Here is a 27,419-nt window from a genome sequence, read left to right as displayed (position 1 = left end):
AACAAGACTCAAAGCGAAGGAATCCAAAAAGAAGGAGGGTAAGCAGACACCTGCCCTAGGCCATGCTTCCGTCCCCCCCCCTCTCCCGCCCCGTCGTCACCACCACTGAGGATTGCCTGATCCAACTGCCCATTACCTCAGTGATACCCTCCACCGCCCCAAGCCCAACCCGCCCCATTGTCACCACTGCAGCAGCACTAACCTCCCCTCCAGCTGCTGCAGCCCTCTCTTTGGAGGATTTTCCCCCTCTTGACTCCCCAGAGGTCAGGAAAGGAAAGAGGAAGGGGAGGGACAGCCCCATCGCTGACCATTCCAAAAAGAAGATGGTTGTGGTAGAGGAAGGGGCCTCATCCAACAAAGAGGAAACAGAACAGCAGACGGAAGAACCGGTGGCCACTAACGAGGACCCCCAACAGCAAATCCTCCACCCCCCTGTTAGCCTCGATGAGACCGAGGTGGAGGAAATAGTGGCCAACGGAGCAACCGCCGACCCGATACGGCTACAGATAACCCTAGAGGAGATCGTAGCCAACTTTGCGCTGTTGCAGGGGCAACCCACAGACAGCGGACAAGAAATAGAGAAACCGCCGGACGACCGGGGTGGTAACTAAGATGTATCGTTTCCGCTAACCTTTTTCTTTCCCTTACATGATGGCAAATTTTAACCTTTTTTCCATTAATGTTAGGAGCATCAGGGACAGGTTCAGACGGTACTAACCTTTCTTACTTCACAGGTCGCCGACGTGTTTATGTTGCAGGAGTGTACTTTGCCCCCCTCTAGGTCATACAACCATCTGGCCAGGGAGTGGTCCCACGGCCCCTCCTACTGGTCCGGTGGTGGCGACTGCAAGTCGGCCGGGGTTGCCATCCTCCTCAGGGGAAATGCGTTCACACTTTACTATTACATTATATGCTATTCGTTTCCATGGTTACGAACACCCTGCAATCCATCAGCGATAGCCGTGCTTGCACACTATAGAAAAAAGCACCAGGCTATGTGAGCTCCCACGGTCCCGGCCACCAGAGAGACTGGCACTTTTTCCTACAGTGTGCAACTACGGCGCTCACTGATGGATTGCATGGTGGTCGTAACCATGGAAACGAGCAGTGTATAATGTGATGGAAAAATGAATCAAGCCTGCAAAGGAGGCAATATGGATAATCACAATACATTAGTAACTGCCTTGTATTATCTTTCTCTACATGATAAGTGCCATTTGCTGAAGTGACACAACCCCTTTATATATATCAAACCTTGCTCACTAGCCCAGCGTCTATAAGCTCCGCCCCTTTCCAGGCAGTCACATGACTATATCTAGCTTGTCCATCTACAAGCTTCAGTCAGTGATGTCACAATGGACTCCTAGCCAACATTTATTGTGACACAATGGAACTTCTGGCATCAGAAGACCAACGACTGAAGGAGAAGGTGCTACAGACAGAAGGAGAGCGTCTAGAAGACGATCCATTAGACGAGCAACAAAAGCCAGAATGAGAGCGCCTAGTCCTAGTATGAAGATGATACATTTATTTATTTATGGCCACTTTTGGGTATGACAGCTTTCTGAACCAGATACCGAGCAATTTTATGTTTGAAATAACGGATGAACTGATGATGGATGGTTCAGGTAATGAGCGCTTGTATCAGTCCTTTATACACTGACATGGGGCAGGACATTTATCCCACTATTTCTGCCTGTCCTTGCTGTCATTGGGTAGAATGACAAGTTGCCTTTATGAACTGTATGCCAAAAAAGTCCAAAGGGGGAGCAGTTGAGAGGCTGGGGGGGGGGGGGGGGGGGGTAGATGTACCATGAAATCATATAATTTTTGTTGCAGTAATGCTTCTACCTTCCATCTAGTACTGTAAGTGTAATGGAAGCCATTAGCGCACACACATATAGACAGACAGATAATTATAGGGGTTTTTGGGTTGTAAAATATTGATGATGTATCCACAGCATAGTTCATCATCATCATCAGATTTTTGGGGTCCGACACCCGAATAACCCACAGCTTCTTGAAGCGTTTGTCGCTCTCCGGTGAGCAATGCATCTTTCTCATAGCACACCAAGCACAGCGTTGCACATTTTTTAGCGGCTGTGCTCAGTATTTCAGCCCAGGCCCATTTATAGGAACTAGGACTAAGCTGCAGATAGGTCATGTGATCAAGAAAGATGATGTCACTGGTCGAGGAAGAAGCCACAGCGCTCACACCGCGACCTCTTCAAACAGCTGATCAAGAGGGGGTGCAGGGAGTCGGACCCCAAAAAATAGATATGGATGACCTACAAATCATCTACTCCTGGAAAAGCCCTTTAAGTATTTTTTATTTGTATATTACTTTATCTGTACATTTATGTGTATATCTATATGTGTGAGTGCATATACATATAGGGTGGCCCAAACAAAAGTAGCCGCCTCCAATATCTACAAATCAAACTGCCTAATAGTAAATCTGTCTTAGAAATGAAAGCTGAGCTCTGATTGGTTACTATGAACAACTAAGGCAGATTTAATATTAGTCAGTTTGATTTGGAGATTTTGGAGACGTCTACTTTTTCCTGGGCCACCCTGTATATACAAATATACATATAATCGATGAATATGTCTCTGTATGAGAGTGCAGCAAAGGTGCCGTTCACATTCGGTTAGAGGTAAGCGCTCGGTGTGTCTGCTGCCGAGCGTAGACCTCAGATGTCTGCAGCTACAGTACTTACCTATTGAATGGTTTATGTTCCCCATTGAATGACTGTAAAAACAAAGAAAGAAAAAACGGATTATCTAGTGATACCTATGGGCAATAGAAAAAGTACTGTAGTTTCATTCTAAATTTGGCTATGGAGCCCCATGGTTATCTCCGCTGTCCGCATTATCCCTTCTCTGCACCATTAGATTTTGCTCTATGTTTCTCTTCTGATGTCAGGGGCTCATTATACCGGCATGTGATATCATTATATGTTTTTTCCTCTCATACTGTATACGGTGACCTTTTCTTATCTACATCATTTCTGTCCTACAATATCATGGTGTACATTATCCTTCTGCTATAAAATCTCTGTGACCATTCTCCTATTATTGTGACATCACTGTGAGCATTATCCATGTACTGTTATATCACTTTGTGCATTACTCCTATACTGTGATGTAAGGTGAAGTCCACACACCGAGAGGAGGAACACCAAAAATACAGAGGTGACACAAGGGTTCATGCTGGTAACTCAATTAGGGAAAGAGTTCAGCCAAAATGGCAATAGTTCTTTGACTCAATTCCACCCAGAGCATGCTGCCTGGCCATAATTACAATGTAATAACCTGGCGGGCGGTCGTTTTATGGGGGATTCTCTCCACACAGTCAAAATTCCTTGCTCATTTATCTCTCTTTGTGCCAAGGATTTATTCTGCAGGCTACTTCAAACTTTTTCAAACAGTTGGGCTCAGCTTCATTTACCTGCAGGTCACACATCAGCCACCACTACACCCCTAAAAAGCCATACCCAACATTAGCTAATTATCCATCTGAGCTGCAGGCTCCTGCCAGCTCCTTATAAACCTGCCACAATGACTGCCACCCATTGCCCATGTTACAATACAAAACAAAACAAACAGCACATATTTCCAACATTTGTCCTCTCTATAAGGTGGGACTTACTTCCCACCCACCTTACAGTGACAACACTGTGTACATTCTCCTGATGCTACAATTCAAAAGTGGTGTGCCAAGACTGAACGTATCCGCTATTCACAGGTATCTGATCGGTGGGGGTTCAACCAGTGAGAGCAGCACCTATCACGATAATAGGGGCCTCATGCCTCCGAATTAATGAGGGGCATGCCCACCAATGCCACTTTAATTCCCTATGGGACTACCATTTTCCTGACTGGTGGAGCTCCTGGCAGTCAAACCCCCCTCTAATGAAATACTTTGCTCCTTTTTGGTGGACATGAGATAAGTTCAGACCTTAGCACAACCCCTGTAACTGCTTGATGTACCGTGACATCACTGTGTTCTTTATCCATGTACTGTGACATCACTTTCTGCATTATACTGCACCTCAGCAATAGAGAGACCGTAGTCATAATAAGATTTTCAAGTTTTTTACTTTTTCCTGAAGGTCGTCGATTTGGAATGAGCCCCTGACTCCTCCGATGGACAAAAGGCGTTGTGGCATGCTGTGCACCTGATGGGCCATGGATTGACACATTTTGAGAGCTGCTGACAATGTTTATATACTGGATCATCGGACTTTCTGGACCATCAGCACTTAATTATCTATTGCCTACATGATGAGAAATATTGGTGTAAAACCTACACCAATTCTAGATATGGAGTGGCTAGCTGAAATGGATAGAGAGAGGCCAGACCATGGGGGGATTTATCATAGACCACTGTTTTACACCTGTCTATGATATCCTCTGCACTGACAGAGGCGCACACCTCATCATAAATTAGGTGAAACAGTCCATGCACCTAAAGCAAAATCTATGCCATCTTAGAATGAAGAGATGAATGCTAATAGTGCTTCTATCTGTAGCCAGAGAGGAAGTTTTAAGAGTATATCAGAGTTTAGTGATGTCTCTGGCATCTTACGGGGGCGTTCCTTACCTTACACACTATCTGACTCTGGATTGTATGATAATTTTGGACCTATTGTACTGATTTTAGAGTATCTGGGAGTCTGTAACTGTTTACAGACAACAATCAAACCAGAAATGATTACAAGTGAGACATGACGGAGACATATAGAACCTACGAGTTGTTAAGGACCACTGCCCACCTGTATCCTGTAGTGGGTGATCACACCAGACACTGTGTAACTCTTACCTAAGCCAAGTGTTGTGCCTTGTAAGTAACTGTTGTTTTTTAACAACTAAACCTGTGCCCTCTGTGAGAGAGAAATATACTGTAACCACTGCACTAATTAAATCAATACTTAGTCACTGAGCCGTCCTCCTGTGGGGCCCTCAGTACATGTTAGCTGTCAATGGCCAATAACACTCAAACGTCTGACCCTTTTACAAATTGAAGCAGAGGATTTTTTCCTCTTCATAATGATGTTGTGTTGAAAATTATTGCATGCACTGAGGGTAAAGAATGCATTGTTTTTCATAGGGAGACCATGATAAGGAACCTGGAAGTGATTTCAGAAGAACATTTCTTAAGTGGATGAAGAGGACTGTGGGACGCTCTCTGATAGTGATGCTATTAGAGAGCTACCATTACCTCTTTTTCATGCAGAACGGATTGAATTGCCCATTCCTTGCCAACATCAACCTTGATGAGGCTTCTGGATATGGTAGCAGAAGAACGCGCCTTCAATGGATGAAGAGGATCGCGGCGCGCGACTAGACTACGGAATAACAAATTTATGGACCTACAGACACCACCTCTGTTTTATATGGACCGGATCGAATAGGCCATGGAGAACATTTCTGATGTGGATAAGGAGGATCGTGGTACGCTCTCTGATAGTGATGCTATTAGAGAGCTACCATTACCTCTTTTTCATGCAGACCGGATTGAATAGCCCATTCCTTGCCTACATCAACCTTGATGAGGCTTCTGGATATGGTAGCAGAAGAACGCGCCTCCAATGGATGAAGAGGATCGCGGCGCGCGACTAGACTACGGAATAACAAATTTATGGACCTACAGACACCACCTCTGTTTTATATGGATCGGATCGAATAGGCCATGGAGAACATTTCTGATGTGGATAAGGAGGATCGTGGTACGCTCTCTGATAGTGATGCTATTAGAGAGCTACCATTACCTCTTTTTCATGCAGACCGGATTGAATAGCCCATTCCTTGCCTACATCAACCTTGATGAGGCTTCTGGATATGGTAGCAGAAGAACGCGCCTCCAATGGATGAAGAGGATCGCGGCGCGCGACTAGACTACGGAACGACAAATTTATGGACCTACAGACACCACCTCTGTTTTATATGGACCGGATCGAATAGGCCATGGGGAACATTTCTGAAGTGGATAAGGAGGATCGTGGTACGCTCTCTGATTGTGATGCTATTAGAGAGTTACCATTACCTCTTTTTCATGTAGTCCGGATTGAATAGCCCATTCCTTGCCAACATCAACCTTGATGAGGCTTCTGGATATGGCAGCAGAAGAACGCGCCTCTAATGGATGAAGAGGATCGCGGCCCGCGTCTAGACTACGGAACAACGAATTATGGACCTACAGACACCACTTGGACCGGATCAAGTAGCCCATTCTTTCACAGCATCAAGTTCTCCCAAGGTGAGTTCAGTTCCACCCCATGTAAGGGGGTCAGACTTTATAGGTTGTATTGGCCCTTGCCATATAAGGATGATACAGTGACTGTCAGGCTCAAAAAGTTCAAAAATGGATAGGTGCTTGCTTAGGATTAAGGGAGCTAGCATAGAGCATGGTGAGTACAAGCTTATTGGTTATAACACCACAGTTGCTTACAAGGCTTAACATTTTAAGATGATTACACTTCTTGGCAGAAGCATGATACTTGACAAATACTACGGCAGCAATTAAACAGTCTCTTATAACTATCTCCACTACAGGTAAGTCAGGGTGTCTGGATTGATCACCCACACAAGATACATGGGACAGAGTTCCATTCTCACTAGCAGATTCATTTCTATCTTAGGGGTGGCTCTCACTTAATCACTTTAAGCTTTAATCTGGCCTGTAATCACTCACAGGCTCCTCTTTCTATCAGGCTTAACTCACCCACATACATGCCAAGCTGGAATCTAAGTCCAAATCCAGACACAAGCTCACCAGGCCGCTCTAAGAGCTGAATAATGTCAGGTTTAGTGTAAGGTGCAACCTCATCACGTGAGATCTTAGGGACGTTACCAGGTTCTGGAAGGTCAATTCCCACCAGGATCACTCGCTGCTTGCAAACTGGCTGGAAACAGAAGCACTTGCATGCATCTCTCTGCTCAAACACACTGATTAGTTATGACCACAAGGTCCTTGGAAATGTATCATCAATATACAGTACCAGCAGGCATTAAACTAAAACATTGCACACTCCGTTGCAAATACATGACACCTTTTGTTTCAATAAAGATATATTTTTTGTTTCATATTTTATGTAAATATTTTTACTGAAAATAATGTTTTTTTTAAGTAGGAAATTGAGCTACTGCCACGGGGGCTTTTTCCAAAAGACCCAATTACAACTGCTGAGCATGCATATGTATGGGAGGTTCCTCTAGCCATACACATAAGATAAACAATATCTGATTTCAGACCGGTCGGATGACCATCTAGTGTTCATGCAGGGGCGGACATACCGCCTGTGAAGCTGGTTCAGCTGCACAGGGGCCCAGAGTGTGAGGGGGCCCAGCCTGGACTGGCCCACTGGGGACATCGTGACTAACAAATGAGCTTTCTCAGTTGCCAGTAAGCTCCTCCCACTGTGTGATTGCACACAGTAGGAAAAGTAGCTGGCTGCAGTGGGGCCCCCTTCCTGAACTTCAGAGGGACTGAGAGATGATCTGCTGGTCAGGGGCTAAATAGCAGCGCTGATTCATAGGAGGGTTTTAGTGTAATCAACACTCCTGGTCAGTAAGGCTGCATCCACAGGGTCTGTTTTTCAACAAATCGCGTCAAAAAAACACTGCATTTTGCCGCGATTTTATCAAAAATAGGACCTTGTGGGCCCAACCTTTCTGACCAGGAGATAGAGAGCTGATTGGTGTACAAACTGTCACTCAACAGCACTGACAGCCTCTCCTCCAATGAGCCAGCTCTGTTAGAAGGAAGGAAGGGCTGCTGCTGTGTGTAGACCGAGCCCTGCTACTGAGAGGGGGAGGAGCCTGGCTGAGGACACAAGAACCAGCAATACAGAGCCAGGAGGTGAGGAAGGGATCTATATGTAATGTAGTGTAAAAGAGTGCCTGCCCTGCATGTATGACAGTGTGTGTATGTGAGAGGCCCTGCAGCATTTTGTAATTATAAAAAAAACCAGAGCAATGAAGATAAGGAAATCTACAAGATTAGGCAGAGAGAGGCCAAGCAAGTTATGAGAACTTCTAAAGCGCAGGCAGAAGAAAAACTAGCTCAGTCTATGAAAAAAGGGGATAAGACATTCTTCAGATATATAAATGAAAAAAGGAAATTAAAACAAGGAATAACTAAATTAAAAACAAAGGACGGAAGGTATGTAGAAGAGAATAAAGGGCTAGCCGACTGCCTTAATGAATACTTCTGTTCAGTTTTTACAAAAGAAAAAGGAGAAGGACCTCCACTAGAAAGAATGACTAATAAATCGTTTGATGCATGTATCTTTACAGAGGAAGATGTTCTAAGTTTGCTGTCTAAGGTGAAGACAAATAAGTCACAGGGGCCTGATGAGATACACCCAAAATTATTAAAAGAGCTTAGTGGTGAGCTGGCAAAACCGTTAACAGATTTATTTAACCAATCATTAGTAACAGGAGTCGTCCCGGAAGATTGGAAATTGGCTAATGTCGTGCCCATTCACAAGAAAGGTAGTAGGGAGGAATCGAGCAACTATAGACCAGTGAGTCTGACATCAATAGTAGGCAAATTAATGGAAACCCTATTAAAGGATAGGATTGTGGAACATCTAAAATCCCATGGATTGCAAGATGAAAAACAACATGGGTTTACTTCAGGGAGATCATGTCAAACAAATCTTATAGATTTTTTTGACTGGGTGAATAAAATAATAGACGGTGGAGGTGCAGTAGACATCACATATCTAGATTTTAGTAAGGCTTTTGACACTGTCCCACATAGAAGACTTATCAATAAACTGCAGTCATTGAGCATGGACTCCCATATTGTTGAGTGGATTAGGCAGTGGCTGAGTGACAGACAACAGAGGGTGGTAGTCAATGGAGAACATTCAAAACAAGGTCATGTTACCAGTGGGGTTCCACAGGGATCTGTACTGGGACCGATTTTGTTTAATATCTTCATAAGTGATATTGCAAAAGGCCTCGCTGGTAAGGTTTGTCTTTTTGCTGATGACACAAAGATAGGTAACAGGGTTGATGTTCCTGGAGGGAAACGCCAAATGGAAAAGGATTTAGGAAAACTAGAAGAATGGTCAGAACTCTGGAAACTGAAATTTAATGTGGATAAGTGCAAGATAATGCACCTGGGGTGTAAAAACCCAAGGGCAGAATATAGAATATTTGACACAGTCCTGACCTCAGTATCTGAGGAAAGGGATTTAGGAGTAATTATTTCAGAAGACTTAAAGGTGGGAAGACAATGTAATAGAGCAGCACGAAATGCCAGCAGAATGCTTGGATGTATAGGGAGAGGTATAAGCAGTAGAAAGAGTGAAGTGCTTATGCCGCTGTACAAAACACTGGTGAGGCCTCACTTGGAGTATTGTGCGCAGTACTGGAGGCCATATCTCCAGAAGGATATAGATACTCTAGAGAGAGTTCAGAGAAGAGCTACTAAACTAGTACATGGATTGCAGGATAAAACTTACCAGGAAAGGTTAAAGGACCTTAATATGTATAGCTTGGAAGAAAGAAGAGACAGAGGGGATATGATAGAAACTTTTAAATACATAAAGGGAATCAACTCGGTAAAGGAAGAGAGCATATTTAAAAGAAGAAAAACTACCACAAGAGGACACAGTTTTAAATTAGAGGGGCAAAGGTTTAAAAGTAATATAAGGAAGTATTACTTTACTGAGAGAGTAGTGGATGCATGGAATAGCCTTCCTGCAGAAGTGGTAGCTGCAAATACAGTGAAGGGGTTTAAGCATGCATGGGATAGGCACAAGGCCATCCTTCATATAAGATAGGGCCGGGGGCTATCCATAGTATTCAGTATATTGGGCAGACTAGATGGGCCAAATGGTTCTTATCTGCCGACACATTCTATGTTTCTATGTTTCTATGCATGTATGACAGTGTGTGTATGTGAGAGGCCCTGCATGTATGACAGTGTGTGTATGTGAGAGGCCCTGCATGTATGATAGTCTGTGTATGTGAGAGGCCCTGCATATATGATAGTCTGTGTATGTGAGAGTGCCTGAATGTATGATAGTCTGTGTATGTGAGAGGCCGTGCATGTATGACAGTGTCTGTATGTGAGAGTGCCTGAATGTGTGACAGTCTGTGTATGTGAGAGTGCCTGAATGTGTGACAGTGTGTGTATGTGAGAGTGCCTGCATGTATGACAGTGTGTGTATGTGAGAGGCCCTGCATGTATGACAGTCTGTGTATGTGAGAGTGCCTGCATGTATGACAGTGTGTGTATGTGAGAGGCCCTGCATGTATGACAGTCTGTGTATGTGAGAGTGCCTGAATGTATAATAGTCTGTGTATGTGAGAGTGCCTGCATGTATGACAGTGTGTGTATGTGAGAGTGCCTGCATGTATGACAGTCTGTGTATGTGAGAGTGCCTGCCCTGCATGTATGACAGTGTGTGTATGTGAGAGTGCCTGAATGTATGATCGTCTGTGTATGTGAGAGCGCCTGTATGTATGATAGTCTGAGTATGTGAGAGGCCCTGCATGTATGACAGTCTGTGTATGTGAGAGTGTCTGTTTGTGCAGCACGCCAGACCTGCAGGGTATTGCGATAGTGAGGTCACGGTTATGGGCAATCGAGGGTTACTCACTGTATTGGAGAACCCTGGGCAGGCATGCGGCAGTGAAGGAGAGGTAGACACAAGTTCCTCTGGGGCACACTCTGTATGTAGGGACCAGGCCTGATGGTGGATGAGGTGCCCTGGATTTTACAGGTATTTTGAGTGCCTGGGGCAAGGTCCCTTTAAGGATCGTGACGCCAGTGCCTGTAACGGTGGCACACCGATTTATAGGAGCAGTAATGGAGGTACACAGATGGTATGATGAACCAAACGTTGCTTTACTTAATCTTGCAAGATACTTGGAGGGTATACAATTAATTCTTCACAGTCCAGGCTGCACTATCTCCACAGCTATTCTGTCTGGCTGTATCCCAAGGCCCGGATGCCTAAATGCTGGCTTTAATCCTTGGTAAAATAATCTTCCTCCCGTATTGACCCTTGTTTCTATTTTATAGTACCTCTGCCCATCAGCTTACTTATCTGAGCTGGTTGTATTGTCCTTGCTTAGTATGCAGCTGGCTGCAGGTTTCTCCCAGGAGGTACATCTCTTCTCTCGGGTAATCTTCTGAGCTAACTGTGGCTCACTTTATCAACAGGCAGGCTAGAGTTCTTCACTAGCCTCCTGGTAGCAGCTAGGACTATCTAGCTGCATGTCAGGAGGAGGCCCTCAGCATATCTCTGGCTAAGATGCCCTCTCACTTCTGTGTCCACAGACTCCTGACTACAGACTTCTGACCCCTCCCTGTCTGGGCCTGAACATTTATAATAGGGGCTCTCTATCGCCCTCTAGTGTCTAGGATGCCTAACTACACCCTCATAGGCCTGCTATGCATGACACAGGGGAAAAATTGCATACAAAAGCACACAGAAAATACAGTAAAATGCATGGTTAAATATAACATCACTGTTCCTTAGGAGTAGGAGTAACACATGACCCTTGTGTAGTGCCCACCCCTACCTAGTGGGACACTACACATGTATGACAGTGTGTGTATTTGAGAGTGCCTGCATGTATGATAGTCTGTGTATGTGAGAGTGCCTGCATGTATGATAGTCTGTGTATGCGAGAGTGCCTGCATGTATGACAGTGTGTGTATGAGAGAGTACCTGTATGTATGACAGTGTGTGTATGTGAGAGTGCCTGAATAAATGACAGACTGTGTGTGTATGTGGGAGTGCCTGAATGTATGACAGCCTGTGTATGTGAGAGTGTCTGCATGTATGACAGTGTGTATATGTGAGAGTGCCTGCATGTATGACAGTGTGTGTATGTGAGAGTGCCTGCATGTATGACAGTGTGTGTATGTGGGAGTGCCTGAATGTATGACAGTGTGTGTATGTGAGAGTGCCTGCATGTATGACAGTGTGTGTATGTTAGAGTGCCTACATGTATGACAGTGTGTGTATGTGAAAATGCCGGCATGTATGACAGTGTATGTATGTGAGAGTGCCTGCATGTATGACAGTCTGTGTATGTAAGAGTGCCTGAATGTATGACAGTCTGTGCATGTGGGAGTGCCTGAAGACTCCGGCCTCGGGGGGCCCCGACGAGGAAAAGAGGCTCGGCGAAGCCCTTCCCCGGAAGAAGCTCCGCCCTTCCCCGGAAGAAGCTCCGCCCTTCCCCGGAAGAAGCTCCGCCCAGCAGACTTTCCAGGGAGAGGAAGGCAGGAAGAAGGAAGAAGCCATGGCCTCTACCTCAACCTCCAAGCCTCCCAAGAAGAAGACCGCAGAAGGAAGGAAGGCCACGGCAGAGGCCCTCCAGGACCCTTCAGCCTCCACTTCATCGGCTGCAGACCCGGTGTCACCCGCCCCCCCGAAGCAACAGGACGGCCAGAAGCCCGGTCCTGGCTCCCCTCCCCTGGAGCCCTGGATGAGGCAGACGGTCGTCCTGAAGCTAAAGGAAGTGGACGGGAGGGCACCGGACATGAGCCAGGATATGTTTGGCAAGAAGATGGTCCTGGAGCAGGGATTTGCCAAGCCGGAAGTGACGAGCATCCACTCCCTCTTTGCTTGGATTTTCTGGATAACCTTTGCTTCCGTGACCATCTGCAAGAGGTACTGGGAGATGGTGAAAGCTGCACAGCCGGACTCCCCCTTTCGACGCTTTGTGGGCAGCTGCCCAGTCCAGAGAGAAGAAAGGAGAGTGACCGTCGCCATGCGGAACCCACACATCCCAGGCAAGGATATCGTCACCTACCTGAAGCGCTTCTGTACCGTGATGAGGGACCCCACCCACATCCTGGACGGAAACGGCTTCTGGACCGGCAAGTGGTCAGTCATCGTCCGCCTGAACAGGGACTCCACAGACCCAGATGGCGTGCAACACCTGCCCCCGACCTTCTCGCTGGGCAACTCCCAAGCGCTCGTCTACTACTCCGACATGCCGCAGACCTGCAGGAAATGTGGCAAGAAGGGGCACAGGCTGAGCGACTGCAAGGAAGTGGCCTGCTGGATCTGTCGAGTGACAGGGCACGAAACCTGGGACTGCCCTAAGAGGACGGCTTGCAACCTGTGCGGATTGGCTTCGCACATCTACAAGGACTGCCCACAAAGAGAACGCACCTGGGCAGCGGTCGCAGCCAGAGCACCGGCCAGCGGGAACCCCAACGCAACCGCACCTCCGGCAGCAACAAGACTCAAAGCGAAGGAATCCAAAAAGAAGGAGGGTAAGCAGACACCTGCCCTAGGCCATGCTTCCGTCCCCCCCCCCTCTCCCGCCCCGTCGTCACCACCACTGAGGATTGCCTGATCCAACTGCCCATTACCTCAGTGATACCCTCCACCGCCCCAAGCCCAACCCGCCCCATTGTCACCACTGCAGCAGCACTAACCTCCCCTCCAGCTGCTGCAGCCCTCTCTTTGGAGGATTTTCCCCCTCTTGACTCCCCAGAGGTCAGGAAAGGAAAGAGGAAGGGGAGGGACAGCCCCATCGCTGACCATTCCAAAAAGAAGATGGTTGTGGTAGAGGAAGGGGCCTCATCCAACAAAGAGGAAACAGAACAGCAGACGGAAGAACCGGTGGCCACTAACGAGGACCCCCAACAGCAAATCCTCCACCCCCCGGTTAGCCTCGATGAGACCGAGGTGGAGGAAATAGTGGCCAACGGAGCAACCGCCGACCCGATACGGCTACAGATAACCCTAGAGGAGATCGTAGCCAACTTTGCGCTGTTGCAGGGGCAACCCACAGACAGCGGACAAGAAATAGAGAAACCGCCGGACGACCGGGGTGGTAACTAAGATGTATCGTTTCCGCTAACCTTTTTCTTTCCCTTACATGATGGCAAATTTTAACCTTTTTTCCATTAATGTTAGGAGCATCAGGGACAGGTTCAGACGGTACTAACCTTTCTTACTTCACAGGTCGCCGACGTGTTTATGTTGCAGGAGTGTACTTTGCCCCCCTCTAGGTCATACAACCATCTGGCCAGGGAGTGGTCCCACGGCCCCTCCTACTGGTCCGGTGGTGGCGACTGCAAGTCGGCCGGGGTTGCCATCCTCCTCAGGGGAAATGCGTTCACACTTTACTATTACATTATATGCTATTCGTTTCCATGGTTACGAACACCCTGCAATCCATCAGCGACAGCCGTGCTTGCACACTATAGAAAAAAGCACCAGGCTATGTGAGCTCCCACGGTCCCGGCCACCAGAGAGACTGGCACTTTTTCCTACAGTGTGCAACTACGGCGCTCACTGATGGATTGCATGGTGGTCGTAACCATGGAAACGAGCAGTGTATAATGTGATGGAAAAATGAATCAAGCCTGCAAAGGAGGCAATATGGATAATCACAATACATTAGTAACTGCCTTGTATTATCTTTCTCTACATGATAAGTGCCATTTGCTGAAGTGACACAACCCCTTTATATATATCAAACCTTGCTCACTAGCCCAGCGTCTATAAGCTCCGCCCCTTTCCAGGCAGTCACATGACTATATCTAGCTTGTCCATCTACAAGCTTCAGTCAGTGATGTCACAATGGACTCCTAGCCAACATTTATTGTGACACAATGGAACTTCTGGCATCAGAAGACCAACGACTGAAGGAGAAGGTGCTACAGACAGAAGGAGAGCGTCTAGAAGACGATCCATTAGACGAGCAACAAAAGCCAGAATGAGAGCGCCTAGTCCTAGTATGAAGATGATACATTTATTTATTTATGGCCACTTTTGGGTATGACAGCTTTCTGAACCAGATACCGAGCAATTTTATGTTTGAAATAACGGATGAACTGATGATGGATGGTTCAGGTAATGAGCGCTTGTATCAGTCCTTTATACACTGACATGGGGCAGGACATTTATCCCACTATTTCTGCCTGTCCTTGCTGTCATTGGGTAGAATGACAAGTTGCCTTTATGAACTGTATGCCAAAAAAGTCCAAAGGGGAAGCAGTTGAGAGGCTGGGGGGGGGGGGGGGGGTAGATGTAACATGAAATCATATAATTTTTGTTGCAGTAATGCTTCTACCTTCCATCTAGTACTTTAAGTGTTATGGAAGCCATTTGAGCACACACATATAGACAGACAGATAATTATAGGGGTTTTTGGGTTGTAAAATATTGATGATGTATCCACAGCATAGTTCATCATCATCATCAGATTTTTGGGGTCCGACACCCGAATAACCCACAGCTTCTTGAAGCGTTTGTCGCTCTCCGGTGAGCAATGCATCTTTCTCATAGCACACCAAGCACAGCGTTGCACATTTTTTAGCGGCTGTGCTCAGTATTTCAGCCCAGGCCCATTTATAGGAACTAGGACTAAGCTGCAGATAGGTCATGTGATCAAGAAAGATGATGTCACTGGTCGAGGAAGAAGCCACAGCGCTCACACCGCGACCTCTTCAAACAGCTGATCAAGAGGGGGTGCTGGGAGTCGGACCCCAAAAAATAGATATGGATGACCTACAAATCATCTACTCCTGGAAAAGCCCTTTAAGTATTTTTTATTTGTATATTACTTTATCTGTACATTTATGTGTATATCTATATGTGTGAGTGCATATACATATAGGGTGGCCCAAACAAAAGTAGCCGCCTCCAATATCTACAAATCAAACTGCCTAATAGTAAATCTGTCTTAGAAATGAAAGCTGAGCTCTGATTGGTTACTATGAACAACTAAGGCAGATTTAATATTAGTCAGTTTGATTTGGAGATTTTGGAGACGTCTACTTTTTCCTGGGCCACCCTGTATATACAAATATACATATAATCGATGAATATGTCTCTGTATGAGAGTGCAGCAAAGGTGCCGTTCACATTCGGTTAGAGGTAAGCGCTCGGTGTGTCTGCTGCCGAGCGTAGACCTCAGATGTCTGCAGCTACAGTACTTACCTATTCAATGGTTTATGTTCCCCATTGAATGACTGTAAAAACAAAGAAAGAAAAAACGGATTATCTAGTGATACCTATGGGCAATAGAAAAAGTACTGTAGTTTCATTCTAAATTTGGCTATGGAGCCCCATGGTTATCTCCGCTGTCCGCATTATCCCTTCTCTGCACCATTAGATTTTGCTCTATGTTTCTCTTCTGATGTCAGGGGCTCATTATACCGGCATGTGATATCATTTTATGTTTTTTCCTCTCATACTGTATACGGTGACCTTTTCTTATCTACATCATTTCTGTCCTACAATATCATGGTGTACATTATCCTTCTGCTATAAAATCTCTGTGACCATTCTCCTATTATTGTGACATCACTGTGAGCATTATCCATGTACTGTTATATCACTTTGTGCATTACTCCTATACTGTGATGTAAGGTGAAGTCCACACACCGAGAGGAGGAACACCAAAAATACAGAGGTGACACAAGGGTTCATGCTGGTAACTCAATTAGGGAAAGAGTTCAGCCAAAATGGCAATAGTTCTTTGACTCAATTCCACCCAGAGCATGCTGCCTGGCCATAATTACAATGTAATAACCTGGGGGGCAGTCGTTTTGTGGGGGATTCTCTCCACACAGTCAAAATTCCTTGCTCATTTATCTCTCTTTGTGCCAAGGATTTATTCTGCAGGCTACTTCAAACTTTTTCAAACAGTTAAGCTCAGCTTCATTTACTTGCAGGTCACACATCAGCCACCACTGCACCCCTAAAAAGCCATACCCAACATTAGCTAATTATCCATCTGAGCTGCAGGCTCCTGCCAGCTCCTTATAAACCTGCCACAATGACTGCCACCCATTGCCCATGTTACAATACAAAACAAAACAAACAGCACATATTTCCAACATTTGTCCTCTCTATAAGGTGGGACATACTTCCCACCCACCTTACAGTGACAACACTGTGTACATTCTCCTGATGCTACAATTCAAAAGTGGTGTGCCAAGACTGAACGTATCCGCTATTCACAGGTATCTGATCGGTGGGGGTTCAACCAGTGAGAGCAGCACCTATCACGATAATAGGGGCCTCATGCCTCCGAATTAATGAGGGGCATGCCCACCAATGCCACTTTAATTCCCTATGGGACTACCATTTTCCTGACTGGTGGAGCTCCTGGCAGTCAAACCCCCCTCTAATGAAATACTTTGCTCCTTTTTGGTGGACATGAGATAAGTTCAGACCTTAGCACAACCCCTGTAACTGCTTGATGTACCGTGACATCACTGTGTTCTTTATCCATGTACTGTGACTTCACTTTCTGCATTATACTGCACCTCAGCAATAGAGAGACCGTAGTCATAATAAGATTTTCAAGTTTTTAACTTTTTCCTGAAGGTCGTCGATTTGGAATGAGCCCCTGACTCCTCCGATGGACAAAAGGCGTTGTGGCATGCTGTGCACCTGATGGACCATGGATTGACACATTTTGAGAGCTGCTGACAATGTTTATATACTGGATCATCGGACTTTCTGGACCATCAGCACTTAATTATCTATTGCCTACATGATGAGAAATATTGGTGTAAAACCTACACCAATTCTAGATATGGAGTGGCTAGCTGAAATGGATAGAGAGAGGCCAGACCATGGGGGGATTTATCATAGACCACTGTTTTACACCTGTCTATGATATCCTCTGCACTGACAGAGGCGCACACCTCATCATAAATTAGGTGAAACAGTCCATGCACCTAAAGCAAAATCTATGCCATCTTAGAATGAAGAGATGAATGCTAATAGTGCTTCTATCTGTAGCCAGAGAGGAAGTTTTAAGAGTATATCAGAGTTTAGTGATGTCTCTGGCATCTTACGGGGGCGTTCCTTACCTTACACACCATCTGACTCTGGATTGTATGATAATTTTGGACCTATTGTACTGATTTTAGAGTATCTGGGAGTCTGTAACTGTTTACAGACAACAATCAAACCAGAAATGATTACAAGTGAGACATGACGGAGACATATAGAACCTACGAGTTGTTAAGGACCACTGCCCACCTGTATCCTGTAGTGGGTGATCACACCAGACACTGTGTAACTCTTACCTAAGCCAAGTGTTGTGCCTTGTAAGTAACTGTTGTTTTTTAACAACTAAACCTGTGCCCTCTGTGAGAGAGAAATATACTGTAACCACTGCACTAATTAAATCAATACTTAGTCACTGAGCCGTCCTCCTGTGGGGCCCTCAGTACATGTTAGCTGTCAATGGCCAATAACACTCAAACGTCTGACCCTTTTACAAATTGAAGCAGAGGATTTTTTCCTCTTCATAATGATGTTGTGTTGAAAATTATTGCATGCACTGAGGGTAAAGAATGCATTGTTTTTCATAGGGAGACCATGATGAGGAACCTGGAAGTGATTTCAGAAGAACATTTCTTAAGTGGATGAAGAGGACTGTGGGACGCTCTCTGATAGTGATGCTACTAGACTACGGAATAACAAATTTATGGACCTACAGACACCACCTCTGTTTTATATGGACCGGATCGAATAGGCCATGGAGAACATTTCTGATGTGGATAAGGAGGATCGTGGTACGCTCTCTGATAGTGATGCTATTAAAGAGCTACCATTACCTCTTTTTCATGCAGACCGGATTGAATAGCCCATTCCTTGCCTACATCAACCTTGATGAGGCTTCTGGATATGGTAGCAGAAGAACGCGCCTCCAATGGATGAAGAGGATCGCGGCGCTCGTCTAGACTACGGAACAACATATTTATGGACCTACAGATACCACCTCTGTTTTATATGGACCGGATCGAATAGGCCATGGAGAACATTTCTGAAGTGGATAAGGAGGATCGTGGTACGCTCTCTGATAGTGATGCTACTAGAGAGCTACCATTACCTCTTTTTCATGCAGAACGGATTGAATTGCCCATTCCTTGCCAACATCAACCTTGATGAGGCTTCTGGATATGGTAGCAGAAGAACGCGCCTTCAATGGATGAAGAGGATCGCGGCGCGCGACTAGACTACGGAATAACAAATTTATGGACCTACAGACCCCACCTCTGTTTTATATGGACCGGATCGAATAGGCCATGGAGAACATTTCTGATGTGGATAAGGAGGATCGTGGTACGCTCTCTGATAGTGATGCTATTAGAGAGCTACCATTACCTCTTTTTCATGCAGACCGGATTGAATAGCCCATTCCTTGCCTACATCAACCTTGATGAGGCTTCTGGATATGGTAGCAGAAGAACGCGCCTCCAATGGATGAAGAGGATCGCGGCGCTCGACTAGACTACGGAACAACATATTTATGGACCTACAGATACCACCTCTGTTTTATATGGACCGGATCGAATAGGCCATGGAGAACATTTCTGAAGTGGATAAGGAGGATCGTGGTACGCTCTCTGATAGTGATGCTACTAGAGAGCTACCATTACCTCTTTTTCATGCAGACCGGATTGAATAGCCCATTCCTTGCCAACATCAACCTTGATGAGGCTTCTGGATATGGCAGCAGAAGAACGCGCCTCTAATGGATGAAGAGGATCGCGGCCCGCGTCTAGACTACGGAACAACGAATTATGGACCTACAGACACCACTTGGACCGGATCAAGTAGCCCATTCTTTGACAGCATCAAGTTCTCCCAAGGTGAGTTCAGTTCCACCCCATGTAAGGGGGTCAGACTTTATAGGTTGTATTGGCCCTTGCCATATAAGGATGATACAGTGACTGTCAGGCTCAAAAAGTTCAAAAATGGATAGGTGCTTGCTTAGGATTAAGGGAGCTAGCATAGAGCATGGTGAGTACAAGCTTATTGGTTATAACACCACAGTTGCTTACAAGGCTTAACATTTGATGATTACACTTCTTGGCAGAAGCATGATACTTGACAAATACTACGGCAGCAATTAAACAGTCTCTTATAACTATCTCCACTACAGGTAAGTCAGGGTGTCTGGATTGATCACCCACACAAGATACATGGGACAGAGTTCCATTCTCACTAGCAGATTCATTTCTATCTTAGGGGTGGCTCTCACTTAATCACTTTAAGCTTTGATCTGGCCTGTAATCACTCACAGGCTCCTCTTTCTATCAGGCTTAACTCACCCACATACATGCCAAGCTGGAATCTAAGTCCAAATCCAGACACAAGCTCACCAGGCCGCTCTAAGAGCTGAATAATGTCAGGTTTAGTGTAAGGTGCAACCTCATCACGTGAGATCTTAGGGACGTTACCAGGTTCTGGAAGGTCAATTCCCACCAGGATCACTCGCTGCTTGCAAACTGGCTGGAAACAGAAGCACTTGCATGCATCTCTCTGCTCAAACACACTGATTAGTTATGACCACAAGGTCCTTGGAAATGTATCATCAATATACAGTACCAGCAGGCATTAAACTAAAACATTGCACACTCCATTGCAAATACATGACACCTTTTGTTTCAATAAAGATATATTTTTTGTTTCATATTTTATGTAAATATTTTTACTGAAAATAATGTTTTTTTTAAGTAGGAAATTGAGCTACTGCCACGGGGGCTTTTTCCAAAAGACCCAATTACAACTGCTGAGCATGCATATGTATGGGAGGTTCCTCTAGCCATACACATAAGATAAACAATATCTGATTTCAGACCGGTCGGATGACCATCTAGTGTTCATGCAGGGGCGGACATACCGCCTGTGAAGCTGGTTCAGCTGCACAGGGGCCCAGAGTGTGAGGGGGCCCAGCCTGGACTGGCCCACTGGGGACATCGTGACTAACAAATGAGCTTTCTCAGTTGCCAGTAAGCTCCTCCCACTGTGTGATTGCACACAGTAGGAAAAGTAGCTGGCTGCAGTGGGGCCCCCTTCCTGAACTTCAGAGGGACTGAGAGATGATCTGCTGGTCAGGGGCTAAATAGCAGCGCTGATTCATAGGAGGGTTTTAGTGTAATCAGCACTCCTGGTCAGTAAGGCTGCATCCACAGGGTCTGATTTTTAACAAATCGCGTCAAAAAAACACTGCATTTTTCCGCGATTTTATCAAAAATAGGACCTTGTGGGCCCAACCTTTCTGACCAGGAGATAGAGAGCTGATTGGTGTACAAACTGTCACTCAACAGCACTGACAGCCTCTCCTCCAATGAGCCAGCTCTGCTAGAAGGAAGGAAGGGCTGCTGCTGTGTGTAGACCGAGCCCTGCTACTTAGAGGGGGAGGAGCCTGGCTGAGGACACAAGAACCAGCAATACAGAGCCAGGAGGTGAGGAAGGGATCTATATGTAATGTAGTGTAAAAGAGTGCCTGCCCTGCATGTATGACAGTGTGTGTATGTGAGAGGCCCTGCATGTATGACAGTGTGTGTATGTGAGAGTGCCTGAATGTATGATAGTCTGTGTATGTGAGAGTGCCTGAATGTGTGACAGTGTGTGTATGTGAGAGTGCCTACATGTAAAACAGTCTGTGTATGTGAGAGTGCCTGAATGTATGATAGTCTGTGTATGTGAGAGTTCCTGCATGTATGACAGTGTGTGTATGTGAGAGTGCCTGCATGTATGACAGTGTGTGTATGTGAGAGTGCCTGCATGTATGACAGTCTGTGTATGTGAGAGTGCCTGCCCTGCATGTATGACAGTGTGTGTATGTGAGAGTGCCTGAATGTATGATCGTCTGTGTATGTGAGAGTGCCTGTATGTATGATAGTCTGAGTATGTGAGAGGCCCTGCATGTATGACAGTCTGTGTATGTGAGAGTGTCTGCATGTGCAGCACGCCAGACCTGCAGGGTATTGCGATAGTGAGGTCACGGTTATGGGCAATCGAGGGTTACTCACTGTATTGGAGAACCCTGGGCAGGCATGCGGCAGTGAAGGAGAGGTAGACACAAGTTCCTCTGGGGCACACTCTGTATGTAGGGACCAGGCCTGATGGTGGATGAGGTGCCCTGGATTTTACAGGGATTTTGAGTGCCTGGGGCAAGGTCCCTTTAAGGATCGTGACGCCAGTGCCTGTAACGGTGGCACACCGATTTATAGGAGCAGTAATGGAGGTACACAGATGGTATGATGAACCAAACGTTGCTTTACTTAAAACAGTCCAAACTTTGTACATACAGTTGGTAATGATGCAGTCCCTTTTAGCATATGTTCCACAAGCAGGCTTACATTCAATAATGGCAGGTATAATCTTGCAAGATACTTGGAGGGTATACAATTAATTCTTCACAGTCCAGGCTGCACTATCTCCACAGCTATTCTGTCTGGCTGTATCCCAAGGCCTGGATGCCTAAATGCTGGCTTTAATCCTTGGTAAAATAATCTTCCTCCCGTATTGACCCTTGCTTCTATTTTATAGTACCTCTGCCCATCAGCTTACTTATCTGAGCTGGTTGTATTGTCCTTGCTTAGTATGCAGCTGGCTGCAGGTTTCTCCCAGGAGGTACATCTCTTCTCTCGGGGTAATCTTCTGAGCTAACTGTGGCTCACTTTATCAACAGGCAGGCTAGAGTTCTTCACTAGCCTCCTGGTAGCAGCTAGGACTATCTAGCTGCATGTCAGGAGGAGGCCCTCAGCATATCTCTGGCTAAGATGCCCTCTCACTTCTGTGTCCACAGACTCCTGACTACAGACTTCTGACCCCTCCCTGTCGGGGCCTGAACATTTATACTAGGGGCTCTCTATCGCCCTCTAGTGTCTAGGATGCCTGCTATGCATGACACAGGGGAAAATTGCATACAAAAGCACACAGAAAATACAGTAAAATGCATGGTTAAATATAACATCACTGTTCCTTAGGAGTAGGAGTAACACATGACCCTTGTGTAGTGCCCACCCCTACCTAGTGGGACACTACACATGTATGACAGTGTGTGTATTTGAGAGTGCCTGCATGTATGATAGTCTGTGTATGTGAGAGTGCCTGCATGTATGATAGTCTGTGTATGTGAGAGTGCCTGCATGTATGACAGTGTGTGTATGAGAGAGTACCTGTATGTATGACAGTGTGTGTATGTGAGAGTGCCTGAATAAATGACAGACTGTGAGTGTATGTGAGAGTGTCTGCATGTATGACAGTGTGTATATGTGAGAGTGCCTGCATGTATGACAGTGTGTGTATGTGAGAGTGCCTGCATGTATGGTAGTCTGTGTATGTGGGAGTGCCTGAATGTATGACAGTGTGTGTATGTGAGAGTGCCTGCATGTATGACAGTGTGTGTATGTGAGAGTGCCTGAATGTCTGACAGTCTGTGTATGTGAGTGTGCCTGTATGTATGACAGTGTGTGTATGTGAGTGTGCCTGTATGTATGACAGTGTGTGTATATGAGTGTGCCTGTATGTATGACAGTGTGTGTATGTGAGAGTGCCTGAATGTCTGACAGTCTGTGTATGTGAGTGTGCCTGTATGTATGACAGTGTGTGTATGTGAGTGTGCCTGTATGTATGACAATGTGTGTATGTGAGAGTGCCTGTATGTATGACAGTGAGTGTATATGAGAGTGCCTGAATGTATGATAGTGTGTGTATGTGAGAGTGCCTGAATGTATGACAGTCTGTGTATGTAAGAGTGCCTGCATGTATGACAGTGTGTGTATGTTAGCGTGCCTACATGTATGACAGTGTGTGTATGTGAAAATGCCGGCATGTATGACAGTGTATGTATGTGAGAGTGCCTGCATGTATGACAGTCTGTGTATGTAAGAGTGCCTGAATGTATGACAGTCTGTGCATGTGGGAGTGCCTGAAGACTCCGGCCTCGGGGGTCCCCGACGAGGAAAAGAGGCTCGGCGAAGCCCTTCCCCGGAAGAAGCTCCGCCCTTCCCCGGAAGAAGCTCCGCCCAGCAGACTTTCCAGGGAGAGGAAGGCAGGAAGAAGGAAGAAGCCATGGCCTCTACCTCAACCTCCAAGCCTCCCAAGAAGAAGACCGCAGAAGGAAGGAAGGCCACGGCAGAGGCCCTCCAGGACCCTTCAGCCTCCACTTCATCGGCTGCAGACCCGGTGGCACCCGCCCCCCCCGAAGCAACAGGACGGCCAGAAGCCCGGTCCTGGCTCCCCTCCCCTGGAGCCCTGGATGAGGCAGACGGTCGTCCTGAAGCTAAAGGAAGTGGACGGGAGGGCACCGGACATGAGCCAGGATATGTTTGGCAAGAAGATGGTCCTGGAGCAGGGATTTGCCAAGCCGGAAGTGACGAGCATCCACTCCCTCTTTGCTGTGATTTTCTGGATAACCTTTGCTTCCGTGACCATCTGCAAGAGGTACTGGGAGATGGTGAAAGCTGCACAGCCGGACTCCCCCTTTCGACGCTTTGTGGGCAGCTGCCCAGTCCAGAGAGAAGAAAGGAGAGTGACCGTCGCCATGCGGAACCCACACATCCCAGGCAAGGATATCGTCACCTACCTGAAGCGCTTCTGTACCGTGATGAGGGACCCCACCCACATCCTGGACGGAAACGGCTTCTGGACCGGCAAGTGGTCAGTCATCGTCCGCCTGAACAGGGACTCCACAGACCCAGATGGCGTGCAACACCTGCCCCCGACCTTCTCGCTGGGCAACTCCCAAGCGCTCGTCTACTACTCCGACATGCCGCAGACCTGCAGGAAATGTGGCAAGAAGGGGCACAGGCTGAGCGACTGCAAGGAAGTGGCCTGCTGGATCTGTCGAGTGACAGGGCACGAAACCTGGGACTGCCCTAAGAGGACGGCTTGCAACCTGTGCGGATTGGCTTCGCACATCTACAAGGACTGCCCACAAAGAGAACGCACCTGGGCAGCGGTCGCAGCCAGAGCACCGGCCAGCGGGAACCCCAACGCAACCGCACCTCCGGCAGCAACAAGACTCAAAGCGAAGGAATCCAAAAAGAAGGAGGGTAAGCAGACACCTGCCCTAGGCCATGCTTCCGTCCCCCCCCCTCTCCCGCCCCGTCGTCACCACCACTGAGGATTGCCTGATCCAACTGCCTATTACCTCAGTGATACCCTCCACCGCCCCAAGCCCAACCCGCCCCATTGTCACCACTGCAGCAGCACTAACCTCCCCTCCAGCTGCTGCAGCCCTCTCTTTGGAGGATTTTCCCCCTCTTGACTCCCCAGAGGTCAGGAAAGGAAAGAGGAAGGGGAGGGACAGCCCCATCGCTGACCATTCCAAAAAGAAGATGGTTGTGGTAGAGGAAGGGGCCTCATCCAACAAAGAGGAAACAGAACAGCAGACGGAAGAACCGGTGGCCACTAACGAGGACCCCCAACAGCAAATCCTCCACCCCCCGGTTAGCCTCGATGAGACCGAGGTGGAGGAAATAGTGGCCAACGGAGCAACCGCCGACCCGATACGGCTACAGATAACCCTAGAGGAGATCGTAGCCAACTTTGCGCTGTTGCAGGGGCAACCCACAGACAGCGGACAAGAAATAGAGAAACCGCCGGACGACCGGGGTGGTAACTAAGATGTATCGTTTCCGCTAACCTTTTTCTTTCCCTTACATGATGGCAAATTTTAACCTTTTTTCCATTAATGTTAGGAGCATCAGGGACAGGTTCAGACGGTACTAACCTTTCTTACTTCACAGGTCGCCGACGTGTTTATGTTGCAGGAGTGTACTTTGCCCCCCTCTAGGTCATATAACCATCTGGCCAGGGAGTGGTCCCACGGCCCCTCCTACTGGTCCGGTGGTGGCGACTGCAAGTCGGCCGGGGTTGCCATCCTCCTCAGGGGAAATGCGTTCACACTTTACTATTACATTATATGCTATTCGTTTCCATGGTTACGAACACCCTGCAATCCATCAGCGATAGCCGTGCTTGCACACTATAGAAAAAAGCACCAGGCTATGTGAGCTCCCACGGTCCCGGCCACCAGAGAGACTGGCACTTTTTCCTACAGTGTGCAACTACGGCGCTCACTGATGGATTGCATGGTGGTCGTAACCATGGAAACGAGCAGTGTATAATGTGATGGAAAAATGAATCAAGCCTGCAAAGGAGGCAATATGGATAATCACAATACATTAGTAACTGCCTTGTATTATCTTTCTCTACATGATAAGTGCCATTTGCTGAAGTGACACAACCCCTTTATATATATCAAACCTTGCTCACTAGCCCAGCGTCTATAAGCTCCGCCCCTTTCCAGGCAGTCACATGACTATATCTAGCTTGTCCATCTACAAGCTTCAGTCAGTGATGTCACAATGGACTCCTAGCCAACATTTATTGTGACACAATGGAACTTCTGGCATCAGAAGACCAACGACTGAAGGAGAAGGTGCTACAGACAGAAGGAGAGCGTCTAGAAGACGATCCATTAGACGAGCAACAAAAGCCAGAATGAGAGCGCCTAGTCCTAGTATGAAGATGATACATTTATTTATTTATGGCCACTTTTGGGTATGACAGCTTTCTGAACCAGATACCGAGCAATTTTATGTTTGAAATAACGGATGAACTGATGATGGATGGTTCAGGTAATGAGCGCTTGTATCAGTCCTTTATACACTGACATGGGGCAGGACATTTATCCCACTATTTCTGCCTGTCCTTGCTGTCATTGGGTAGAATGACAAGTTGCCTTTATGAACTGTATGCCAAAAAAGTCCAAAGGGGGAGCAGTTGAGAGGCTGGGGGGGGGGGGGGGGGGGTAGATGTACCATGAAATCATATAATTTTTGTTGCAGTAATGCTTCTACCTTCCATCTAGTACTGTAAGTGTAATGGAAGCCATTAGCGCACACACATATAGACAGACAGATAATTATAGGGGTTTTTGGGTTGTAAAATATTGATGATGTATCCACAGCATAGTTCATCATCATCATCAGATTTTTGGGGTCCGACACCCGAATAACCCACAGCTTCTTGAAGCGTTTGTCGCTCTCCGGTGAGCAATGCATCTTTCTCATAGCACACCAAGCACAGCGTTGCACATTTTTTAGCGGCTGTGCTCAGTATTTCAGCCCAGGCCCATTTATAGGAACTAGGACTAAGCTGCAGATAGGTCATGTGATCAAGAAAGATGATGTCACTGGTCGAGGAAGAAGCCACAGCGCTCACACCGCGACCTCTTCAAACAGCTGATCAAGAGGGGGTGCAGGGAGTCGGACCCCAAAAAATAGATATGGATGACCTACAAATCATCTACTCCTGGAAAAGCCCTTTAAGTATTTTTTATTTGTATATTACTTTATCTGTACATTTATGTGTATATCTATATGTGTGAGTGCATATACATATAGGGTGGCCCAAACAAAAGTAGCCGCCTCCAATATCTACAAATCAAACTGCCTAATAGTAAATCTGTCTTAGAAATGAAAGCTGAGCTCTGATTGGTTACTATGAACAACTAAGGCAGATTTAATATTAGTCAGTTTGATTTGGAGATTTTGGAGACGTCTACTTTTTCCTGGGCCACCCTGTATATACAAATATACATATAATCGATGAATATGTCTCTGTATGAGAGTGCAGCAAAGGTGCCGTTCA

This window comes from Bufo bufo, chromosome 6 (genome assembly GCF_905171765.1).
Source record: "Bufo bufo chromosome 6, aBufBuf1.1, whole genome shotgun sequence".
NCBI lineage: Eukaryota > Metazoa > Chordata > Amphibia > Anura > Bufonidae > Bufo > Bufo bufo.
This window is presented reverse-complemented; position numbering follows the sequence as displayed.